Source organism: Myotis nattereri, assembly GCF_964212035.1.
Source record: "Myotis nattereri genome assembly, chromosome: 12".
Classification (NCBI taxonomy): domain Eukaryota; kingdom Metazoa; phylum Chordata; class Mammalia; order Chiroptera; family Vespertilionidae; genus Myotis; species Myotis nattereri.
The window spans coordinates 76,711,866-76,729,016 of record NC_138087.1 but is presented as its reverse complement, the minus strand read 5'-3'; the positions used below and the strand labels follow the sequence as shown (position 1 = coordinate 76,729,016).

Sequence of the window (17,151 nt, the reverse complement as noted above, 5' to 3'; positions counted from 1 at the left end):
TTGCCAGGTTAGTCACAGAGTTGGGATTTAAGCCCAGGTCTGTTAGACTCTAAGCCACAGCTATTCACCCTCCCGCAGTCAGCCGTTCATGTGTTCATCCCACTGGACTGGGCTGGACAAAAGGAGAGCTCTACATGGCTATGCCCCCAGTGCTCAGGGAACCCACAGCCAAGGAGGCAATAAAAGTTACTATAGCCAGCACTTATTGAGCACTTACTATGGACTAGCCATTGTGTGTGACACTTAATGTGTCACATCGTATTTAATTTTCACAGCAGTCCTATGTGGTAAATCCTTGTATCGTCTCCATTTCACAGGTGAGCAAAGGGAGGCTCCGGTTGGACTAGGATTTGACTCCACGGCTCGGGCTCCTCAGCAACATACTCAACTACCCAAGGCACCAAAGGGGCAGGGGCCATGCAAAGACGGACAGAGGAAGGCCACCTGGTGCTCCTCCCCTGCTTGATGAGATCCTAGGAACGTGGACTTGAGAAAGCAAGTTTGTTTTCAAGGGACTTCGGTTGCATCTGTTCTAGAGAGAGGGAATGTCCAGGGAATTCCCCCTCCTCACTGACCCGGTGAGTCCAACTGCTTCTCTTACCAGCGTGGCTGCAACCATCTCCCCAGCTCTGGATGACTTGTCTGCCACTCCCATCAATCCAGGCTGCATGCAACCATCACTGGGGCTTTTAAAAGTAGCAGCAAGTTGGAACACTGCCATGCTTAAAGCCTCTCAGTGGCTTCCGAGCATCCCTGGGATAAAGCCCCACCTCTCTCCCCAGGCCTCGTGCTCTGCCCTGCTCCCCTTCTCTCCTCAGCCAAGCGCACTTTTCAGCTCCTCGAAAGAACTCCCTGCGCTGCTCCTGCCTCAGGGTCTGCTCCAGTTACCGCTGTTGTAACAACCTCCCACCAAAACTTAGCAGCCTACAGCTACCGTTTTCTTATCGCCATGGATTCTTCAGTCAGGACTTCAGATATGGAGCAGTGGAGTGCCTTATCTTTGCTGATGTCTGGGGCCTCAGCAGGAAGGCTCTCTAGCGAGGGTGACTCGATGGGCAGGAGCTGAATCGCTGAGAGGCATCTTTCCTCACACGTCCGGGGTGGGTGCTGGCTGGACCTATGCCATGGAGGGCCTCTGCATGCCTGCTTCCGGGCAGCGGGGCTTCTCAGGCTCCAGCCTGGCTCGAGGCTCCAAAACAGTGTCCCAGTGAACAAGGCAGAAGCTGCACTGCCTGTTCTCCCCAGCCTTAAGTCCAGGAATGTCACTTCCATTGCATTCTATTGGCTACAAGCAAGTCCGGAACCACCAGATTCAAGGGGAGAGGGCAGAGCCCGGCCCCTCCAAGGTCTCATGTGGACCAGGAGATACCACTGGGGCTATCTCTCTGAAAAAGCAATCTACCACACGGCCTTTACACACCACACGGCCTTTACACACCACACGGCCTTTACACACCACACGGCCTTTACACACCACACGGCCTTTACACACTATTGCCTTGCCCAGACCACCATCCTCTCTCCAACCTCCCCACCTGCTAATTCTCACCAGCGTCCAGGTTTCAGCTGAAGCACCTCTTTCCAAGGAGCCTGCCTTGACTGCCCCACCCAGGCTTAAACAGGCCTCTGGCTTACATATGCCCTTAGCGCCCAGCACTTCTCATGTACCCCAGTCAGTCTGTCTGTCTCCCCTCCTGACCGTGAGCTCTATGAGGACAGGGACTTTCGATTCCCGGTGTTGGCTCAGAGCAGGTTCCACCCCCTGGAGAAGAGAGAGGAGGAGGAAGGGGGAAAGAAGGTTATATGCCAGCCTCCAGCTGTCAAGGCTGTAGCTCAAAAAGAAATCCACTGGGTGCCCTGTGCTCCTGCTGACCTCGAGCCCCCGGCCTGCCACAGCCCCACCACCAGCGGCATGACCACCGCCCACCGGGCCCCTCCAGGCTTTCTGGGGATCCACGGAATGGATGGGCATCTTCACCCCCAATCCAGCTGCCTGGCTGATGCTGTGGCCTGTAACACACTGGGGTCTTTTGCAAAGACCCACCTTCTAAAAAGGGATGGACCGACAAAGGGTGAGAGGAGACCATCGGAGCATGTGAGGGAGGCTGAGGCAGGAAGAAACATTTGCTCCCTGCAGGGACAGAAGGCGGGTCCTGAGGAGGGGAGGGTCATGATGGACCTGTTTGCCCAGGGAGCAAAAACATGATTCATTGTGCTTAGGAGTGGGGAGAACTCCATTAAAATTTCTCTCCCAATCTGTACCCAAACATCAGCACTGCCACCATCTTCATCACTAATTATTTTTAAAGTAAAGAAGAGTCACCATGGGTGTCTTGCATGGCTGCTGTCCAGGCAGAGGGGTGCACTGTGCCCGGGGGCCCCTCCCCAACCTGCCCCCCTCCCCGCCGCCTCCCCGCCGCCTCCCCGCCGCCTGGAGAACCGCTCACTTGTGGGCCCAGTGCTGTCCCCTTTCTTGCTCTGACTTACAAGCTGCACCTTGATGACGACTGTGCTGAGGACGCGATGGTCCTGCATTATTTCTTCCTTGAAAAGCCTGATTTGGGGCGGGGGGGGGGGGGATCACAGTAACCCACCTGATCCCAGAGTCTGAGTTCAGTCCACTGGGGCATCCTTGCCCTGTGCCAAGCCTTTTCCCGAGTGGCCTCACAGAACGCTTGCCGCAGCCCTTGGAGGTGGATTACTAGTTTTTGCTCATTTGCTGATGCATGAATGGGACACCCGGAGAGGTGACTAAATCAAGGCCACTCAGGTGGGAAGTGACAGTGCTTCTCTAGCGCTCCTCACCCCAGCTGCGTTGTCCCCTGGTCCGAGGCTCCCGCCTCCCTCCCGCTAACTTTCCCGGCTCAGATGCTACTGGCTGCTGTGCAGATAGCCTTGGCTCCCTTCCCCAGGGTTCCGAGAGGGGACTGAAGTCCAGGAAGGCCATCAGCAGGGCTGCCCTGCTGCCCCCCTGGGGACAGGGACTTCCGGGGAGCCCCAGCTCCCTGCAGCGCGCACACTGTTGCCTGCACAGCTGGAGCAGCTCTCAGCCCATTACCTGAGTTGGAGGGGAAGCTGTGTGCTCTGCAGAGCAAACCGGGAGCTGCCTGGGGTTTGGGGAGCAGGCGGGCCAGGGAGCAGAGCCGGGCCAGGCTGCCTGTGCCAAGGAAGGGAGGGGGGGCTGCCGAAGCCGCCAAAGCGGGCTGGGGGAGGGGCCGGGCCAGCTGGGGCCGGAGCTAGTGTGACATCACTGGGCGGCCGCCTCTGTCTGGGGCTGAGGGGAGGCCCTGAGCCTTTCTGGGGCCTGGGGGATCCTCTTGCATTGGTGGGTGGAGAGAAGTGCCTGTAGCCAACCAGGGTCAGGCTGTGCTCACAGTTTCCTCCAGCGGCATGTAAAGGCTCCACAAAGGAGTTGGGAGTTCAAATGAGGCTGCAGCAGACAGCCTGAGCCTGAGGACGACCGAGCCCTGCTCTGTGCCTCCGGGGCTGGACCTGCAGAGCATGGCCCTGAGGCGGCCGCCGGCTCCCGCCACAAGCTAAGGCAGTTTGTGAGCAGCCCCGCAGGACCCCTGGCCGCCCCGCCCGGCCGGCTGAGCCGCTGTGCAGGGCTGTGCGGGCGGAACAGAGCCAACGGAGGCAGTGAGGCAGGGCTGCTCGGTGGCCAGGCCAGTCTGCAGCGTGAGGACCCTCCTGGAAGCCATGGACAGGCTGCCTCGCTGACGGCCGGCCGAGGGGAAGCATGTGAGGAGCTGCCCCAGAACCACGCAGGAGGGAAGAGGTAAGGGGCCTCTTGGTGGCACGGGGAACAGGGGGCACAGGGAGAGGCAGCAGCTGGTCCTGTGTCTCGGGGCTCAAGACCCCTGACCCCCAGCTGGGGGGGTGTGCAGCTGGGTCCCAGAGGGGTCACTCCTGCTTTCACTTGGAGACAAACAAGACATGTGTCAGGGCAGGACCTGTGGATGCTTGGGCAGAGGGTGGTGTTCCGGGGTGAGGTCATGGGCTGGGGTTCCGAGGCTTTACCAAGAACCCTCTCTCCTCCTCAGACAAAGGCCCTCTGGGTGATGGCAGTGGCTCCTGGGCCGCTCGGAACTGGAGTGTGTGCCTGAGTAGGTGCCATGTGTAGGTGTGTGCCCGAGGGGCCAGGAGACAGCAGGGGCAGCTGAGCATTCCGGAAGCTGTTTTGAAGTTTGGGTTCCTCTGCCTGGCTAGGGATGACCCCCAGGCAAAAGCAAAAGCAAACGCTAATGCTGTCCTGTGGGAGCTGGGAGCCTCATTCAGAAAGTTCCTTGGAGCTGAGCAGCGGTGCCCACACCCTCAGCCGGGAGCAGAGGGGCAAAGGGCTCCAGCACCAGGAGGGATGTGCCAGCCAGAGTCTGTGCCACTGTGACAGGGCGAAGCGCTGCCCTGGCTTCCTCTGCACGTCCGAGGATGCCTGGTCCCTCCTCACACTGCATGGTGCCCAGGTACCCGGCCTCCCACTGGCTGGATGTGGCTGGGAAAGGGATGACCCGTCCCAGCAGGGGGCCAGCAGGCTCCACATTCCGAGTCCCCTGAAAGCGCTCAGCGTTAGCTAACATTTCGAAACAAATTCTTCCCTGATCCCTCCCTTGTGCTCCTGTGAGATGTGTGTCACGGGTCGGCTAGTGCCTCTGCTGTGGGATTATGAGAGCTCCCGGGGCCAGTTCGGTTACTTAGAAAAGGATCCCCTTTAAGCGGGGCTCGGGGGAAGCTGAGAATGCCACTTCCGAAGCTGGCCCCACGCCCCCACGCGGACTCCTCCAAACTGAGGCAGAGTGAGGCAGTGCTGACGAGCGAGGTTCAAATCCTAGCCCTTCCACATGTGAGCCAATTGACTGGCAGAACACGGAGCCTCTCCAAGCCTCAGTTCCCTTTCCTGTAAAATGTGAGGACAATGGTGCCCACCTCTTAGTAACAGCTGATACTTATATGCACTTACCCTGATCCAGGCACTTGCCAACTTGTGGAATCCTCACAGCCACCCTATAACCTAAGTGCAGAGTGTAAGTGATGTGCCAAGGCCACATACTAGTAAGTGCCAGTCCCAGGACTCGAACCCAGCACTCCAAACCACATTCCCTGCTGTCTAGCATGCCTGGGAAGGCCTTAGCACAATGCTTGGTGTGCGGCAAACCCTCAGAAAATGTTAGTCGCTGATTATTATGAACCATAACAATCAGAATCGCAGGGAGGAAAGAGCAGAGACCCATATTCTCTCTTTGTCCCGTCATATCCTGCTAGGGTGTCAGAAAACCCACAAGTCTCCCCACCGTGGGGGTCTTCCCAGGAGCCCGAGGGGGGCTTTATGTCTGAGGCGACCTGCAGCTCTCTGGGTCCTAGAAGTCCACACTAAGGAAGGGTGCAGACGCTATGACAAAACAAACTCAGCGTATCTGACCAGCCCTGCAGTACGAGCATCCTCCACCCACATAGGCATTGCTTGTCTGCCTGCTGGTCTCCCCGCCACAACCATAGTGGGCGAGGAAAGTGAGAGAGCTCCATGCTGCAGGAGGAGAGGCACAGACCCCTAACTCAAACCCCACCACTATCACCAGGTCTGCCACATGGTGGCCAAGTCGGTGGAGCTGACACCAGCCAACACTGATGTATCTTAGCCGGCGACAGTGGCTTCTCTCCTTTGGCCCCAGGGATCTTGGTGGGCTCCTGAAGTCCCGGAAGCATTTTGAGAAGCTGACATTAAATATCTGTTTTCCTAGCACTAGGCCTCTGGGCTGCAAAGCTCCAGCCTGGAGCCAAGGTGGCTCCCTGGGCTCTCTGGGCAGCCCAGGCCAAGTAGAGGCTCTGACCGACTCCACGGGGCTGGCTAACAAAAATAGGATTGGTTATTACTCAGTGAAGGCAGTCGTGGTGGAACAGATAACCATGTGGGAAGCACATCGCCAGGGAGCACAGGGCGGCTGCACAGCGTCACTATAAGCTCATGGGCAGAACTAAGCCGCTCCTCCATTAGGTACCCACTGGGCTAAGAAAGGCACAGGCATTATCCTGTTTCACCCTCACCAGAAGCCTAAGAGGTAGGTTCCAGTTTAGCATCCCATTTTTCAGATGAGAGAACTAAGGCTCAGAGAGGGTAAGTAACTTGCCCAAGATCACACAGCTGATCCCTGCTCAGTCTGGCTCCAACGTTCACACTTCTCCCCCCTCCACAGCCCTGTTAAAGGCGTGTTGACTTCTCTTTTCCTGACCCTGTCACTGGGTCCCTCCCTGCCCAAGGCCCCAGCAGCCACATCTGTTTTGATTGTAGTCCTATAAAATGCTGCATCATTCCATCTGAAAACCATGTGCTTCCCGGATTCGGATGCGTCACTTGCTTGTCATAGAAGCCTACCTCTGAGACAGAACAGGCATTACTGCCACCCTATCAAAGATGAGCCTCAGCACAGCCACACGGCGTGCCTGTGGTAGCGAGTCCGTGAGCCGGGCCTGGATGCCGAGACAGGCTGTCTGACTGCAGAGACCCCGTACCTGGTGCTCGGCGCTGACGTCAGCACCTCGGCTCGGCACCAGCTCCAGGCAGAGCCTGTGTTTCCTGCACTCCTGCCTGGAGACTCCAGGGCTGCTGAAGCGGAGCACAATCCTCAGGTCCACCCTGGGCCACACCTGAGCAATTCCTCAGCAGCCATCAGGGAGAGGCACTGGTAGCTGCATTAGAACAAACATGACAGACAGCAGCCCCGCCCAAGGCAGGTTCACTCAGCTCTGGTCTCTCTCTCTTTTTCTCTTCTTTTTTTTAAATCCTCTCTGGAGGACATTTTTCCATTGAATTTTTTAGAGAGAGTGCAAGGGAGAGACACAGAGACAGAAACATCAATGTGAGACACATCAATTGATTGCCTCCCGCATGCACCCTGACCAGGGCCTGGGATTGAGCCTGTAACCGAGGTACATGCCCTTGACTGGAATCGAACCCAGAACCCTTCAGTCCACAGGCCAACGCTCTATTCACTGAGCCAAACAGGCTAGGGCAGTTCAGGCACCCTCGTAATCATACTCATTTCCTCTGAAATGGTCTCAATTAACAGCACTTAGATGCCGGGGGGACTCTGTTTCTTGCATCCACAGCCCAGTGGGAGCAGGTGGAAGGTGAAGCTAACAATCCCCAGCACAACAGCAGGAGATTTGTAAAGAGAAAGCATGTGGCGCTGTCCCCACTTTACAGAAGAGGAAACTGAGGCTCAGGGGGTGCAGCACCTCTGCTCAGGTCTCTCCACTGGTGGGCCCAAAAGCACGGATTCAAACTCAGATCTAGGCCCATTCTACCCCAGCCACTGCTATTCTAGACAAGCACACTGCGGGAATCTCAAGAATGAATCAGTTCATTGAATAGCATTTCTTTTCTGTGAATTTATATAAAACACCCCAAATAGAAGGGTTATTCAGCCACTGGCAGCTTGGAGTTGGTGGTGATAGGTCACATCAGAACCTCATTCTGACGGTAGTTTCTATGACAGAACCGTAATTCCCTCTCTCTGACTGTAAGCTGTATGACTGATTTAATAACAGCTTGGTGGTGGGGGTGGGGGTGGGGCGTCGTAAACATCACATCGTAATGTTGTAAAACATTATAAAATTGTAAACATTGTAAAACAATACAATGTCCCATTACATGTATAGATCATTCTGATCACAGAAATGTTCACGTGTGTGTTGGGGGCGGGGGGAGGAGGAAGGGGACAGGCAGGCCTTTTACAATCGTGCTATTGTGTTAGGTCCATTCTCTGGTGAAACCAGCCTGTATGGAGCCAGCAGCCCCAGGGTCTCGGCCTTCCCCTGCTGCCTAGTCCCTCCAGAAAGGCAGGCCCAAGATCACCTCGGAAAAGACCAGAATAAACTCTCTTCTTATCTCCAAGAGATGCCTGAGGACCCACCCAGCTCCAGGAATGCCCCAACTCCTGCTCGAGGTGGTCCCACTCCAACCTCCTTGAAGGAAACACTGTATCTCTTAGTCACTACTGAGCCTCCAATCCCGACTCAGTGACTTAATACCGACCCGGGGCCCAGAGAGAAAGGTATCTGTGAAGTGAATGAATGAATGAATGAATGAGTGAATGAAGCAAGTCTCAGACCCAGGCAAACAAGCCTTGCCAGCCCAGGTGCCACACCATTCCCCTCTGGGTGTCCAGGTCAGGTCTCTTTTGGGGTGCCTCCTCTCCCACCCTGTGCTCCCCCAAACGCCACCCAGCTGCATGAACTGCCACCACAGCCCCTGAGCTGCCCTCCCAGGACCTGATCACTGCATTACAGATGCCTGCGCTCTGTCTCACCTGCTATGTGGGCCCATGGAGGCAGGGAACTTCCTTGTTCTGGCTCTTTCTCCAGCCCGCAGCGGAGTATAGGAAATATACTCCATGAAGAAAATCCTTGAATTCCTATCTGCTCTATTGGGTCGTCAGAGGGGGATCATCCTGACCTTGCTGGGTAGCCACCCAGATGAATCCAGCTGTGTCCTGGGTGCTGTGATGGAGGAGCCACAGCTGCTCCTGGGGCTGGAGGAGGGAGGGCCCTCACTGCGAGTGGACAGCTCACAGAGCAGTGGACTCGTGAGTCCACTTAGAAAGGAGGGCGGCAGGCGGAACACCGGGAAGTGCTGGGGCAAAAAGAACGGCGTGTGCGGAGCAGGGAGGCGTGACCACACAGGCGTTGTCTTCCTAAGTAGGACACTGACAAGTCCAGAGTTAAGTTTCAGAATGTGTCCTCCCAAAGGCGGGCGGCCAGTGGGGCTGTGGATAAGAAACCCGGCTCTGGAGGAAGCAAACGGTCCCAAGCCCAGCTCCACCACTTGGTAGCTCTTTAGCCCCAGGCAAGTGGCTTCAACCACGACCTCTGTTTCTTCAACTGTGAAATGGGGAACAGCCTAGCCCCTGCCTCCAGAGCTGCTGGGATCAGTGAGGTAAGCACCCAAAGTGCTTGTCCCAGGGTGAGCCCAGGCCAACGGGCTGAGGCGGCCCTAGTGCCAACCACTCAGCCGGCCCAGAAGAGCAGCTCCAGGCGGGGTCCAGTTTCCTGGGAAGCCGTGGGGGGCAGCACTGCCCAGCCAGTCCCAGACCTCCCCCTCTCCGCGGAGGCTCCCCCAGCTCCAGGGCTCCAGAGCACATCAGGCCCCGCCGGAAATGTAGTGGCCAACTCAGAAGCTGGGCTCCGAAATGGCTTCTGCAGACTCTCCGCCTCTGCTCTGCTGGCCGAGGCTCCTGGCAGAGGGCTCCGTGCGTCGGCTTCGGGGGAATCTCAAAATGGTTCCCAAGTAATGTACCATGAAAAGTCGCAGCAGCATCCTTGTCCCCCTGGCAAAGGCAACTAGCTCCCCACTGCCTAACCACATCCCCTCTTACCCCATGATCTCACAGTGTGACCACAACCGCCTCCGCCATGAACTCAGCCCTTCCCTGGAGCCAGCGACTCTCCAGGGGCAGGAGCCCAGAGCCTGGGGCATCAGGCCGATTCCACCCCCAGAGCCCCTCTTCCAGGCAGATCTGCCTGACCCCGCACTACTGGCTTCTCTGGCTCATGCCTGTGTTCCCATCACCCGTGACAGGGCTGGGCCCAGGCTGGAGCCACACACAATGGCTGGGAAAGCCACAGGGCTGGGCAATGGAAGGCGGGGTGATGGACACATGGTTTGTCAAAGGTCTGATGAGAGTTGAGCTGGCCAGATCTGGGGACTGGCTCCAGACTCTCTGGGTGCCCACATGGGCTGCTAACGGGAATGATTCAGGGGAGCCAGGCTGTGAGGGGATGGCAGCTGAGAGCTGGTTGCTCCCTCCCTGGCCTCCAGGCTGGCAGTGAATCAGGACAATGAAGCCCAGCCCCTCCTCCAGGTCTCCTAAGGTGAGGGTGCCACTGCTCATCCTAGATGCCCACGCTGGGGTCTCACCACTCAAATGATCAGGAAGCTCTTTCTAATATCTAACAAAACTCACCTTGTGCTGACGTAAAGCCATCGCCACTTACTCAGTCAACAGTGACAAAGACGTGACCTGCACCCCGGCCATTAAACAAGCAGACACACTGACTGGGGGGACCATCTTGATCAAAGTGAGGGCACGGGCCTCGCTGTCGACAGCTGAACCCCAAGTCTGACATTTACTCCAAGTGACCTGGCCTTTCTGGACCTGAGTTTCCTCTGCTGCAAAAGGCAGACAGCAATGCCTTTCTCCTGGTGAGGAGACCATACAATCTGTTACCCAATCAGGGCACTTTTGAGAGTACTGCGGTGCTATTAGATAATTACATCACACAGCACACCTCAGCCGGGCCAGCCAGGGCGCATGGGCCCATTCCTGGGGTTGTAAGCTCCAACGAGATAGATGCAGCTAGGCACACAGGACGTTTACAACGAACAAGTGACTGCTGTTATCTACGCTCTTGGTCAGCAGGGCCCTCTCCAGCCTTATCTTTTGGAATTTTCCTTTGTCTGGATCCCTCTCACATCCTGGATTACCCGTTGGTTTGGGGACCTGCTGGCTTACCATACGTCTCAACCAGCTTTAGTAGAAAAAACTGTCAACTTGGAAGCTTTGATTTTTCTCTTATCTGTCCTGATGTTGGCTTAGCTAACTGGTGCTCAGGTCTGTCAGGCTCACTCAAACACAGCTCAGGTTCCTGGCTACCCAAAACACAGACGTCAGGGGCGAGCAGGGCACGCTCGGGGCCAGGTGGCAGTTCCAGATTCCCTCAGAGCCCTGGCAGAGGCCGCCTCCCAGGCCTCCTGCAGTGCCTCAGCCTGGATGGCCTGGACACATAATACCTGCCCTTCATCTGTGATCACAGGACGATGGGGCAGAGCAGGCTGCGGAGGGAGGGGCGGGTTCTGTGAGCCCCTCAGACTAGTGCTGACTCCATCCTGAGAGTGGGAGTTAATTCAGAGGTTTTTGGGGGTCAGCAGAAGTCCTGTTCTCCCCCTGCCTGGAGAGGAGTCAGAGAACAATCCCTTTGAGTGGCCTGTGACTTCAGCACTTCTGCTGCTATACGTTCAGCATGGTATACTTTGGAGTTCTGTTACCCACTCTGCCACTTTAAGTAACACTTTGCTGGGTGACTGGGCAAAATGACTCATGGTCTTTGAATCTCAATAGTTTACTCACCTGCTGTTAGTCTTAAAAGCATTTTTGTGGGAATTAGAAGATTGCTGTAATATAAATATACAAAGCTACAAAGATGACGAGTGTGAGTTGCACTCCCTGGAGCTGCCTAGTGCAAGGCGGGCCGCATGCACGCACCCTGAACTAGCAGGCCCCCCTCCCGGGCTGTGGGGAAGACTGGGATAGTGTCCGGGTGGCAAAGGTAGGTTTACAGTTGTTAGGACACGAAACAGAGTTAATAAAGCTACTGTAATAATCATAACCTGAGTGTCTTTTTCCCTACGAATAACTGTGAACCTGCTTTTGCCCACCCCTGTACATAAGGCGCTGGGAGATGATGGGCTGTATACGACTATTGTTAGTATTTGAACTTTTCTCATTCCTGACCTTTGGGGTGAGAACTCACCAGAGTGCCACAGCTCTGCCTATGAAAACAACTCTTCCCACAAAGCGGCCCCTCGCCTGGGCTGCGGTGCTCGAGGCACGTGGGCACGCGACGTGTGGCCCCTCCGCAGCAGGCACGCAGGGACGTCACCGGAGGCCGGGTAGGACCAAGTGGGGAGGCCGGCCCCCAGTGCGCAGAGGCCGTCACGTGGCCCAGTCACACTTGCGGGGAGGGAAGCCCGTGCATGTGGAAACTCCTCACAACACAATGTGGAAAAGCCATTTCAAGAATCGCTTTTATTTTCATACTGAAGCCAAGGAAAATAGCTAGATTTGCTTTTCTTTGTTGGTCATAGGAAGAAACGGAGGAGCACGACTTTGACTGGAATTGAGTTCTTCCCTAGGTCTCCGATGGCTGGAATGCTGGGGGGGCGGGGGGGGTGTGTCTCTGGGGATGAAATTAGTTGAATAAATATCAAGAGAGCAAAAGTAAACAAACTCATTACTGCCCATTAACAACTGCCAAACTAGCAAAAAACTGAGGAGTGGGGTTGGAATCTTCAAGGAAAATAGATGACTCCAAGGCTGAGCACAGCCCTCGGTGTTGGGCTGACCTGGGCTCTGGCTGCCACGTGCTCCTGGGAAAGTCACTCGGCCTGTCTGGGTGTCTGTGTCCCCGTTTATAACCACCTCCCTGGACCCAACACAGCCCTGTTCCTTCCCTTCCTTCTGGTAACTGAAGAGGCTCCAGGTCACTTCTGTCAAACCCAGACTCCATGAAAACATAACGGCACCAGAGCCAGCAGTGTCATGACTGGTCCCACCACTCACAGTGTGACCTTGAGCAAGACCACTCTGAGCGGCATCCTACTACCAACCGGCTCTGAGTGGTGGAATGATGAAATGGGATCATGAATATGCAAAGGGCCTTGTGCTAACTGTCCAGTTTGGCTCACTTTTTAGTCGAACAATCTCAAGAAACACTCTTTGCAGAAAGCACAGCCTCTGATGTTTGCATGCCTCTTCCTTCCCCACTCACTGCCCAGTGCTGTGTGACAGGCTAGGGACCCCAACTCAGCCAGCACTCAGTCCAACCAGTGGACTGCTTCAGGGCTGGGAGGTGAGGCCACACAGGCCTCCTGGCTTGTGAAGTGGGATAATTAATTGTGGTATCTCCTCAGTGTGGAGGTGGGGGTTCAGGGAGATGGTAAGAGTGCTGGACACACTGCCTGCACGTGGCCAGCCTGCCCCACCATGAGCCGGCTTTGCTATCCCTGCTGTAATGCTGTGATCACATTATTCCACCTCCAGTTTCAGAAGCACTTCATGTCCTAGTGCACAAGGTGAGTCGGATCACCCCATTTCACAGAAGAGGCTCAGCCCAGCCTTCAGGATCTCAAGTCCAGGGGCACAGAGCTTTGCCCAGGAAGCCTGAGAGCCCAGGCGTGGCAGGGAAGGGAGCTCAGTGATAAACAGTGCACCCCTGCCTGGTCGTGAGGCCTGCCTGGGGAGGTTTGGAAGTCAACCCTTTCCTGCAGTCAAGTTGCCTCCTGGGCCTCTGGCAGTTTCTTGGCCATGGCGGAGGCGCATGCTGGCATCACTCGGGCACAGAGAGGTGTTTGTCACCAGCTGCGCAGGCAGATGAGCGGCCCTGGAAGGCAGCGGCAGGCCCACCCTAGCCGGGAGGGCAGCTCCTCCCCATTGTTCTGGGTCTGGCGTGGCTGCCAGCACAGGAGCTGCCAAAGCGTGTTGGAAACCAGGCAAACACTCACAAACTCAGCCCGGTTTCCACTGACGTCACTGTAGCCCTACCTCATAGCCCGACCCAAACCAGAGGCTCCCAAACACCTTTCTCTGCCTGACCTGCGAGGCCTGCACTGGCCACTGGAACTATGCTGGGACTTGGTCATTCAAATGGAGAACAGCTCAGTGTGGCCCTGGGAGCACAGGGTCTGTGTGCAATGCCCACAGTCTGCCACAGGTAGAGCCTGGACCCATGCAGCTCATTGGAGAAGCCCCCAAAGGGGCCCTGGGGAAGACAAAACCTCCAAGTTCTGCGTTATGGCTATTTTGGCGTAAATTAATGTGAAATCAGAAAGTGGTGATGCTGATATTTTTGCTACTAAAAACCAGATTGAGTACATTTCTGTGTAATAACTAAGAGTTTGAAGGTTGATGAAAAAGGGGCCACATGCTAAACCTGACACCTCAGAGGAGGCCTGCATGGGGACCTTACAAACTTAGAGACCAAAAGTATTCACATCAACCGGTCTGAATACCAACACTCCTAACTAAAAGCCCCGGGAGAAGGGGGGGGGGGGTGTATGTCCTAGGCCTGTAGCTTCCTTGACAAAGGTCAACCTTTACCTTAAGTGAGCCTGTCCATTATCTTTTTTTGCATCTAAGATAACAACTTTGAAATGTAGAGTGATCTTCTTTCCCAGACCCCTCAGGGCACAACCCTGGGCACAGACCACAGAACCCCTGGTTATCTCGTTCCCCACATACCATCTCTATGTTCCCCACATACCATCTCTATGTGCCCTGAATGTTTATTCACTATCCTAGACCCACCAATGCAAAGGAAGTAGGTGTCTCTCTATTCTGCCTTTTTATCCACTCCAAGAGGTCCCCCTCTTTGCTTTCTCCATCCCCCTAATCTACCACCCATGGATTTCATGTAATTCTCTTTACATTTCCTCCTTTTATTCTAATGTATAAAATAAGCTGTAAAACTGCCATTCTCCAGAGAGAGCATTTTCTCAATCTGTTGAGATTTTGCTTCCCAGCAATTGTCATCAGTTTGGCAACTTATAAAAATTATCTATGTCAACAGGTTCAAATACATCAAACCAAGGCTGAGTTCTACCAGGACTGTGTGATCTTAGGCAAGTCGCTTAGCCTTTCTGAGTCTCAGCTTCCTCATCTGTAAAATGAATATAACAAGAGTATCCACCTTAAAAAGACATTCTGGAATTCGATAAAGTAGAAAACACGTGCAAAATGTGCTGGCAGGATCAGGTACCTAGTGGGCACTCGGCAAATGGATGTTATGAAAGTTATGAATAAATATGACAAATGGCCTCCTGTGCAGCTCCCGCCCCCGCAGGCAGTCACTTCCCTGCCCGACTATGTCCCTGCCACTGCACTCCCACTGCCTGCAGCTGTTGGTGGGCGTGTCTTTTCTTTGAGCTCCCAGTATTTCAGGCCACCAGCTAGGCACTGGGAATAGAGCAGCGACCAAAACAGACACTCCCATTCTCATGGAGCTTTCATTCATAGGAGGAGAGTAGGAGTCACTGTATGTCTGATGGTGCTGAGGACACCTGAGGGGAAAGGTGGTGAGATCGCAATTTTAATGTACACCATACGCGTCTATAGACGCAGTGGGGATGGTTTCCATTTTGGATGCGTGGCAATGAACTGGTTAAATAATCAGGAAGGGCCTCACTGGGAAGGTGATATTTCAGCAAAGACCTGGAAGAAGCAGAGCAGCGAGCAATGAGGAAAGTGCTGAAGACAGGAGACAGCAGGTGCAAAGGCCCCGGGTCACTAGTGTGCTTGCCGAGCCTGAGGAACATTCAGAAGGACAGTGCAGCTGCAGCGGCGCGAGCCAGGGTGAGAGGAGTCAGAGATGAGCTCAGGGAGGAAGCAGGCCAGATTAACAGGGCCTTAGAGGCTGGTTGGCTTTTTCTCTAAGATGAGCAGCCTTTTGAGGAGAAGAGTGACCTGATCTGACTTTTTTAGAAGGACCACACTGGCTGCTGGGAAGAGGAGGGGCTGCAGTGGGCAAGCGCAGGAGCAGGGAGACCAGCGAGGTCCAGGTGAGAGGTGGAGGTGGGCTGACCAGGAGTGGGAGAGGTGGAACAGCAGGATTCTGGGAACAATTCCAGGATACTGCTATTATAATCTGGTGGTGAATTAGATGTGGGAAGACTTCAAGGCTGTTGGCCTGAGCAACCAGAAGAATGAAGTTGCCATTTACTAACAAAGGAAAAACTGGGGTGAACAGGTGGGGATGGAGCGATGGGGGATACCAGGAGTTCATTTCTGGGAAAGATAAGGGTGAGGTGCCTAGCAGATAGTGGAGAGGACATGGCTTATTCGGAAATATGAGTCTAGAGTCAGAGGGTGAGGTCTAGGCTGGAGAAATAAATGTGGGAGTCATCATGCTTGAAGGTAATCAGAGCCGCAGGACTGGGCAAGATCACCAACGGAGAGAGGTGCGCTGGGCTCTGGGCAGGAGGAGAAGCCAGCACAGAGGACCGAGAAGGAGCAGCCGTGAGGTGGGAGGAGAGAGTGGTGTTGGGGAAGGAAGTCCAAGAAGAGAAAGGTCAGGCATGTCCCACAGTGCTGACAGGCAAAGTCTTAACGAGGACCAAGAACTGGGCATTGGTCTGGCAAGCAAGGCCACTGGAGTGGAGGAGAGAGGGCAGGCCTGACAGGAGTGAGTTCGAGAACCGCAAAAGAGAGCTTTCTGGAAAGACTGTGTACAGGAACCTCTGTGAGGGTTTTGCTAAAAAGGAGAGCAGAGAAATGGAACAGTGGCTGGAGAGGGGATGTGAGGTCAAGAGAGGATAGTCTTTAAGTTGAGAGAAATAACAGCATGATTGTTGGGAAAATGTGATCATACGGGCGAGGAGGGGGAGAATTGCCGGAGCCGTGTCCTTGAGTAGCGCAAGGAAGGATCTGCGCACGGCTGTCCCCTCCCTCTTGGCCTCACTCCTAACTCATCCTTCAAGGGTCAGCGGATAGGTCACTTTCTCAGGGAAGCTTTCCTGACCCTCCAATAAGGTCAGTTCGCCGATACACTCTTTCATAGCATATGCTTCTTCCCCTTCCAGCACTTAGAGAATGTGTGGTGATGGGTAAGCCCCATGAGGGCATGGGCAGGCTCTGTCCAGCAGTGTCTGGGCAGCCACACGCTGCCTGGCACACCACAGATGTTCCATGGGTATCTGGGGAAGGTATGAATGACCCAAGAATAGAACTGAAACAACTCCAGAGACACATGTCTGTTTTCTGCTCCCGCCTGGTTTAATCACATTGCAAGGATCAGGACTGTGCAGTGATTGGCTGTGGCAAATATTTGGATTTAAGGAGCTCGGTTGTTTGTTCCTGTTTGGGCTTTACAGCTTGGCTAACACACGAACAAAGCCACGGGGCCGGATACACCCTCCCATTCGCATTGTCTACTAGAAACTGAACACCTTTCATACCATATCTAGAAATTCATTCATTCATCAAACATTCACTGAACTTCGCTTAGTGCAGCACCCTTGGGATGCAGGACTGACTGACTCAGACACAGTGCCTGCCCTCATGGAACGCAGGGCCCAGCAGATGGAATCAAAAAGGATTCTAATTCCTCAAAACTGTGATCCATGTTACAAAGGGCAAGTCCAGGGGATTATGAACACGTAGAATGGGGAGACTAATGGTCTGAGGGGTGTGGGGCAGAGGAGAAGGCAGACAGGACAGCCCTGCCTCTGTCTCCCCTCCCTTCCCAGCTCCCAGCTGCCCGCAGGAGGCTCTCGGACTATGGGCACTGGAGCTGGCTCTCGCCTTCCAATGCCCCGTCTCCTCCCTCTCCCTTTCTATCTCTGCTGGGCCTGCGTGTCTCCTTCTGCTGCTTCCAGAGGGCTGCCTC

At 54.9% G+C, this 17,151-nt stretch overlaps 2 protein-coding genes across 2 annotated transcripts in view; one reads left to right on the top strand and one right to left on the bottom strand.

The window, feature by feature from the left end:
- The window catches only part of RALGPS1 (Ral GEF with PH domain and SH3 binding motif 1), a 226,500-nt gene that overhangs the window by 61,736 nt on the left and 147,613 nt on the right, over positions 1-17,151 (bottom strand). The gene's annotated exons all lie outside the window — the stretch shown is intronic.
- Positions 3,271-17,151, top strand: part of ANGPTL2 (angiopoietin like 2) — a 35,708-nt gene continuing 21,827 nt past the window's right edge. Inside the window, exon 1 of the mRNA XM_081103399.1 lies at positions 3,271-3,778. The gene's annotated coding sequence lies outside the window, so the exon portion shown is untranslated. The remainder of the gene's footprint in view (positions 3,779-17,151) is intronic.